The sequence below is a fragment of the Equus caballus genome, chromosome 16, assembly GCF_041296265.1.
Source record: "Equus caballus isolate H_3958 breed thoroughbred chromosome 16, TB-T2T, whole genome shotgun sequence".
Classification (NCBI taxonomy): domain Eukaryota; kingdom Metazoa; phylum Chordata; class Mammalia; order Perissodactyla; family Equidae; genus Equus; species Equus caballus.
Genome location: NC_091699.1, coordinates 74393215 through 74400005, shown reverse-complemented (window position 1 = coordinate 74400005; position 6791 = coordinate 74393215). Strand labels below are relative to the sequence as shown.

At 36.3% G+C, this 6791-nt stretch overlaps 1 non-coding gene across 1 annotated transcript; it reads right to left on the bottom strand.

Annotated features, from left to right (window-relative positions):
• Positions 1-2354: 2354 nt before the first annotated feature.
• LOC111768516 (U6 spliceosomal RNA) lies at positions 2355-2458 on the bottom strand. The gene has a single exon (XR_002800916.1). It is a non-coding gene; the product is annotated as a U6 spliceosomal RNA (small nuclear RNA).
• Positions 2459-6791: the final 4333 nt, after the last annotated feature.

The following is a 6791-nucleotide window of genomic DNA, read 5'->3' as shown; positions in this document are numbered from 1 at the left end:
GCCTGGTAATTTCAATTCCAACCCAATACCCCTGTATTTCTTGTAGCTGTCTCTCTACCATATTTATAACTCCAACTGAGAAAAATCTGTGATAATTTCAATTCCAATCCAATACCCCTGTATTTATTCTAGCTGTCTCCCTACCATATTTACAACTCCAACAGAGAAAAATCTGGCACCCATTATCATCAATATATTTATTCATTTGCTCAATCACAGAATACACAGAGAGTCATTTCAGAATTGTTTGTCCATACCATCATGAAAACCATTTCTACTAAGCAGAGTTCGATATTTGTTTTCTTGAGGGTAAAATTTATATAGAGTAAAATCTATAAATCTTAAGTGTATGAGTCAATAAATTTTGATAAATACCTGTATCCATGTAACTCACACTGCTATTAAGACATAGAAGGTTTTACTATTGAAGAAAGCTTCCTCTTACCTCTTCCTGGTAAGTCCCCTACCCCACCAGATAGGTTAGTGTTTCCTCTTCTAGAAACTCATACATATGAAATCATACAGTGTGCATTATTTTGTGTCTGGCTTCATTTGCTTACTATATTGTCTGAAAGATCCATCCTGTGGTACGAGTCAATAGTTTTTCATTTTTATTGCTTGATATTATTCCAAAAATATCAAAATTATTTACCTATTCTTTGGTTATAGGCATTTGGGTTGTTTCTAGTTTTGAACTATTATGAATAAAGCTGCTATGAACATTTCATGTAAAGTCCTGTGTGGAAATATATTCTCATTTCTCGAGTAAATTCCTAGGAGTGAAATTTTAAGATCATAGGAAGATATATGCTCAATTAAAAAAAAACTATCAGTTTTCCAAATTGATTGTACTATATTACATTCCATTGTCAATGTCTGTCTGCTTGCTCTATATCCTTGACAGCACTTAATGTTGTTGGTCTTTTTTAATTTAACCATTCTGCTAAGTGTGGAGTGGTACCTCTTTGTGATTTAATTGCATTTTCTTGCTGACTAATGACAATGAAGCCTTATTTTATTTACTCATTAGCCATGTATATTTCTTCCTTTGTGAAGTCTTGGTCTTTTTCATTGAATTGTCTTTTTATTATTGAATTGTAGGATAAAATTTCTTTGTCTTTTGACAGATAGCTGTTTTGCAAATGATTTCTCCAAGCCTACCTTGAGCTCATGAAGATATTTTCTTACGTTTTCTTTTATAAGCTTTATAAGTTTAGGTTTTAAAATTAGGTCTATGATCCTTCTCAAATTAACATATGGTGTGATGTAGAGGTCAAAGGTCATTTTTTCGATGTGTATATCCAGTTGTCCAAGTACCATTTATTGAAATCCCTCATTGATATTATCAAAAATTAGTATGTAAGTGTGGATGCATTTCTGGATTCTTTGGTGTTTATTTAATTATCCTTTCATAAATACCACACTATCTTAATTAATGTAGCCTCATAGTAAGTTAATCTTGAATGAGAATGTAAACCCTCCTATGTTATATTATTTTCTTTTTTCAACATTATTTTGACTATTTTAGGTTATCTGCACTTCCATATACATTTTAGGAGAACTTATCAATTTCTAAAATAAAAATTTGCTGAGATTATGATTTTGCTTGTGTTGGATATGTACCACAACTTGGGGAAAATGGACATCTTGATGACATTGAATCTTCTAATCCATTAACATGGCACATCTCACCATTTATTAATGGTTTCTTAGATTGTTCACATTAACCTCTTGTGGATTCAGTGTAGAGGTTTTTTATGTATTGCTAAATTTATCCTTAAGGATTTTATGTTTTTGTGTTATTTTAAATGGAACTTCTAAAATTTATTTTCCAAATCTTCGCTCTTAGTATGTCAACTTTGTGTATTGTGGCCTTGCTAAATTCACTATTAGGTCTAGTAGACGTTTTGTATATTCTTTAGGATTCACTATACAGACAGTTACGGCATCTGCAAATATGAACAGTTTTTTTTTTTTTTTTTAAAGATTTTATTTTTTCCTTTTTCTCCCCAAAGTCCCCCGGTACATAGTTGTATATTCTTCGTTGTGGGTCCTTCTAGTTGTGGCATATGGGACGCTGCCTCAGCGTGGTTTGATGAGCAGTGCCATGTCCGCACGCAGGATTCGAACCAACGAAACACTGGGCCGCCTGCAGCGGAGCGCGCGAACTTAACCACTCGACTACGGGGCCAGCCCCCAAATATGAACAGTTTTAATCTTTGTTTCTAATCTTAGTCCTCTTCTTTGTCTTATTTCACTTTCTGAAACTTCTACTGCAATGTAGAACAGAAATGCTGAGATAGAATGTCTTTGCCTTGGTCATTCTCTTAAAGAGAAGTATGAAGTCTTAAAGAGAAAATGGGGAACTCCTCATAAATTTTCATGCAATCCTTGCACAGCATTCATGCTAGTCCTCTCTGTATTGTTCTAAAATTAGTCTATATTTGCCCAAGCAAGCACATATTTCCTCTGAAAATCTATGGTCTCTTTGAGGTCAGAATTTATGATTGAGTCATCTTTCTAGTCCAGGCACCTAGCATAATGCCCAAGCATGTAAGAATTCCAAAAAGTGTTCTTTTAAACAGATGAATAACAAGATTAATTAAAAATAAAAAATAAAACTGTTTTAAGAGTTAACTCTAATAAGAACATAGAAACATATTTACCAGAGGATGTTCCATGTAATACTTGTTCTGAGAGAAGAATGTTAATTTAAAAAACATTTTTTGACAAATAAACTTCGGGGATTTTGGATTAAAAGTGGAACCAGATTTATCTGTGTAATAGAGTAGACAATTTATAGCTACAATTCACTTGTATAAAATTCTATGATATTTCTATGTTAACTAAGTTCTTTTATAATCCCCATTTCTAATGATGGGTAGAAAATGATAATGTAAACTTTCCAGTTACAGGTAGCTCAATCTTTTCCTGTTTAAAATCTTCTCACTTACATAAATGTCCACTCAATTTAGAGTTCAAACTCTCTTTCAAGCAATTTTTCTCTAGTGTCCCACAGCTTCCTTTCCAAAATGGCGTCTGGAATGGGATAAATGTTTCCTGAGCTTTCTCTTGAACTCTGGTTGAGATGTATCTTGTCTCATCTGACTTTGGGCAGTGTCTGTTCTTGAACTGCATCTGGTCCTCAAGTGACTGTAACAAGTCTAACTCCTTGCCTGTTCTTTCAGCAAAATCAAAGTCATGAGAGCCATATCCTCATCCTCATTTCTGGAAGTTATGCTTCTCCTTGGCTTTCATTGACATTCTAAACCTTCAGCTACAACTTCTTTCTGGTTTACTGTTTTTCATATGGGATCACTTTGCCATTTATTATGGTGACCCTGGCATATCCACTATCACATTTCTCAACTATTTTTCAGTTGTCCTAGTGAGAACAGGGAAGGAATTTCAAATTCCTTCCACAGCACACATCTGTCAAAGGAGATTCCATCGGCAAAATTCCCTGATGTTTTTCTGCCTAAATATGTGTACAATCTTTTCTATTCCACTGTGGTCATCCTCTATTGGCACAAGAGGGGCCTTGCAGGTCACTGTCCTTTCAGAATTATAACTGGTAGGAGGAGTGCACACACACAAGTGTTTCAACTTCCCTTTCAACCTGCCTGGGGTTTTCGTCTCACTTCTCTGGCACTCCTTGGATCAAGGCCCATGGATGTGGAAGCACTGGGGTCCCAAAGAATCCAAGCTGCTTCTTTATCTTCTACCTGTCTCTTCCAAATATGTCTACTTCCCTTCACGAAAAGTCTCATGTTCCTTTCTCCTTATATACCATTGCTTTTTGATTAACCTCTCAACGTTTTTTGTTAAAACTTAGTGATCTATGATTCCATCAAGCCTGGATCTTACATACAAAAGATATTTCGGAAAGCAGCTATGCTAACCACTATGCCACCAACCATAAACGATCTTTTGGAATTTATAAATCCATTCTCTCTCAAGAAAGCTGGTATTTCAAGAACTTTTCTAGCCTTGGTCTTCACGAGTCACCCTTTGGAAGTTGAATGTTGAAAATTGGCTCTCTGTCTTCAAATTCCTGCCATAATTATCCTAATTTTCCCTAGGGCATTAAATACTTGGGATAAAACAAGGTGATGCTCATGGGTAGTACAAAAGAGAAAAACACGATACTATCTTCATGTTGCTCAGGACTTCTCAAAGCTTTTAATGTACTCACAGATTTTATGACTCTACAAGCATGGAGGATATGATCGATAGCATTTCCCAACTTATTTGAACACAGATCCATTTTCTTGAACGAACATCTGGCCAGACTAAAACTCCATTGGAAATACTCTGAAGAGCAAAAGGACGCATTGCAGGAAAGACTGCAGCCAGGGGTGCCAGTTAAGAGGCAACTTCACTTGTCCAGAAGAGAAGTGATGAATATCTGAACTGGAGAAATGGCAATAGCCATGGAGATAAGGGAAAGATTCTTCTCCTACACTAATTCCTCTCTAATACTAAATAAGTATTTTGAAAATGAGGGAGCCTCCCTGGTGGCACAGCGGTTAAGTTCACACTTTCTGTTTCAGTGGCCTGGGGTTGGAGGGTTCAGATCCCGGGTGCGGACATGGCACCACTTGGCAACCTTGCTGTGGCAGGCGTCCCATGTATAAAGCAGAGGAAGGTGGGCACGGATGTTAGCTCAGGGCCTGTCTTCCTCAGCAAAAAGAGGAGTATTGATGGCAGCTGTTAGCTCATGGCTAATCTTCCTCAAAAACAAACGAACAAAAAAAAGAAAATGAAATTACATAATCTGGTGAGAATATTTACTCTAATTAAATGGAATCCTAAATATTTCTATCTTAACATATGTTTTATAAATTTTTAAATTTCAAGAAAGCAACTGAATGAGAACCACATGCATATCTACATGAAATAGACATGGAAGGAAAACATATTTCTTTTGGGTTGAAATTTAATGGAAATTTTCCCAAGATACCCAATTATGTTTTATTCTGCCCCTCTCAGTCCATGAAATCTGTTAGAAAGTTCCCCTTGACTTCTCAAGATCTCTAAAAACTGATCTACCGATGGAAGGAGTAAAATTGAAAAAAATTCCCAAATAAGCAAGTCAGCAAAATTCTGAATCAAAAGCAATTTCAATATTTTAAGCATCTAATGTTTTTCTAACAACATGTTGGAGTATCTTCTGTCGGCCTCCACTGGTTTATGCTTTTCACTGACTAAGCCTAGTATGATGTGTTTATTATAATGTAATCTGAACATAGGAGGGGAAAAAAGGGAAATTTAGTTATGAAATCACATTAATTAATATTATTAAATACGGTGTAAGACATTGCAAATGTTTCGGGTTTAATAGAAGTGAATCATCAGAATAGAATTGGTGAATTTTTAACTAAAGACAAAACAATACTGCTGTGCTTCTTTTTTAGCAAGGATGTAACAATTAAATAGAAAGTAAATTGGGGCCAGCCCCGTGGTGCAGCGGTTAAGTTCGTATGTTCTCTTTTGGTGGTCCAGTGTTCGCCGGTTCGGACTGCTTATCAAGCCATGCTGTGACAAGTGTCCCACACATAAAATAGAGGAAGATGGGCATGGATGTTAGCTCAGGGCCTGTCTTCCCAAGCAAAAAGAGGAGGATTGGCAACAGATGTTAGCTCAGGGCTAATCTTCTTCTGCTTAAAAAAAAAATAAATTATAATAAGATATGTTCCAGAAAAATGGCCTCTTCTTCTATTTCCTTCATATAGTTGTTCAAAAATTATGTGAAAAAAATAACAATGCAGAAAATAAATTGGGCAGTGCAGCAGATTGCTGGGAAAAAATGGCCATAATTACTTCCCTCCTTCCCTTTTATTCATGCCCCTTTGCAATGTGACTTTGCAGCTCCTTGAATCAGAAGGTGGCCTCTGCATTCCCCTGCTTTGTATCTGGTCTGATCTTGTGAACTGCTTTGACTAATGGAATGCAGTGGATATGACATCATGCCAGTTGCAAGTCTAGGCTTCAAGTGGCATTGGCACTTCTACTGTCTCCACAGGAACTCTTCCCAGCCTCCATGTGAACAAGCCTGAGATAACCTGCTGGATGATGAAAAACCAAACGGAGCATGCCATCCCAACTGAAGCCATCCTAGAGCAACCAGCTCTGATAATTGATTGCAGGTGCATGGGGAAGACCAGCTGATACCAGAAGAACCACCCAGATAGACCCAGCCCAAACTGTCAAACTGTGTAATTACAGAATAAACAAATGGTGGTTGTTTTAAGCCACTAAATTTTGGGGTGGTTTGTTATTCACTAACTAATGCAATGGTTCAAATTGTTTCTCTCCTTAACTATTTTAGTCACCTCTCGGTATTTTACCTCCCTCCTGTCCTTTTACTTTCATTCTATCTATACATTGCTCTCAATTTAATTTCCTAAACACTATTCTTATCCTATTACTTCCTACTCAAAAAACCTTCAATGGCTTCTGATTGTACATGTAATAAAGTCTCAACAACTTTAATCTATTATCCGAGGCCTTTCATGATTTCTCCACAGCTTAACTTTTGAATCTAAGCTTCTGCTACTTGTCTTCATTCACCCTCGATCTTGTCAAAATGAGTTATGATGAGTCCTTGGCTATGAGACACCCTTGATTGAAGAGTCCATCATTCATTTAATAGGCATCTTACTCCACAGCCTAACGGATGGTAAGCTTCTTTTGAAATTGATTCTAAGATAACTCATAGTATTCCAGACATTAAAATATAAAAAGATAATGTGTCTAAAAATTAAGGAAAGGGTCCTCATTGTTTTCCA